Source organism: Porites lutea, chromosome 6 (genome assembly GCF_958299795.1).
Source record: "Porites lutea chromosome 6, jaPorLute2.1, whole genome shotgun sequence".
Classification (NCBI taxonomy): Eukaryota; Metazoa; Cnidaria; class Anthozoa; order Scleractinia; family Poritidae; genus Porites; species Porites lutea.
The window spans coordinates 3,231,027-3,232,314 of NC_133206.1; positions in this window are offsets into that span (position 1 = coordinate 3,231,027).

A 1,288-nucleotide genomic window follows, 5' to 3' on the forward strand; every position below is an offset into this window, starting at 1 on the left:
CCGCTCTCGGAACCAATCAGATTGCAGGTTTTGGAGGATTCCGCCAGCTCGCAAGCTTGGAGATAAATAATTATGCATAAAATTAAAATCAAGCTTGCAAAAATCTTTGCTTAAAGTGAAAGGTGATTAAATTTAATTACTTAAAGCGTGCAAATATCCGTAGCCTTGCAAGAGGATAAAAATGCTACAATCAGAGACTTGTCTTAAGTTACTAAATACAATCGAATACCCAGTAAGCAACCACCCAAAATGCCAAGATTAAGTGGTCGCTTACGAGAATCGAGCCACGATGGGTCTCAGAAAAGGTGTGCATGTAACTAGTGTTTGGAAGAAAGGAAGAGAATTAATTGCATGTTGTCACTAAAGTTCTTCTTATACATAGAGGTCAGATCATACCTTAAGTGGTCGCTTACAAGACGTTAAAAATAATGGAAAATTATAAAACCGTCAAAAGCGGGAAAATTTTGGTGGATTGGTGGTCGGAGCTATGAGGAGGTGGTCGCTTACGAGAGGTGGTCTCAAATGGGGGTTCGACTGCATATAAAAGACATAATTAAATTTACTTCATCCTTTATCCAAGAATTAAATTAAGCCCTCTGATTAGTAAAAGACCCCTACTTGTGTAGAACAAGGCTAACTGTAACAAATACTTCAGAAATTCGATTATCTAACATAATATAATAATAATATCAATATCAAATTGTCCAATGGCGCTTTACCAAAATCGATTTAGCTCGATTTAAAGACCCAGGAAATAAAGTATAAGGGCGGCAACACACCGAAAAGGCTCGTAGTCCACAGATCTCCAGTCCATATATTTCGGGGTGGTCAATAAGTTTCTTGACTTATAGATCAAGAATCCACCTTTACTGGGTCGTCGACTTTGAGGATGTCTAGTAAATAAGGAGGTGCTAGCCATGCATTATCTCATAAGTTAACAATCAAATCTTAAAATTTACACTCTCTTCCCTCTTAGGGACGGACCATTAAAAAACGTATGTGGGGGGGGCGAAGAAAAAAAAAATATTCGCGCAAAGGAAAATTAAATGAAAACAAATTCTTGCACGCCAATTAATCCTAAAAAATAATCATGCTATGGCCTAAAAAAAATTCATACAAGGAATTTGATAACGAAAAAAAATTCCTGCGGCTCGAAGATTCCCCTCCAGCCCCCCAATAACTTTTCTAATGGTCCGTCTCTTACGGTGACAGAAAATAGGCTGATCACGTTGATCACAGACCGACCCTTCACGTTCCTTGATTAATTTAGTATGACTAAAATGTCGCG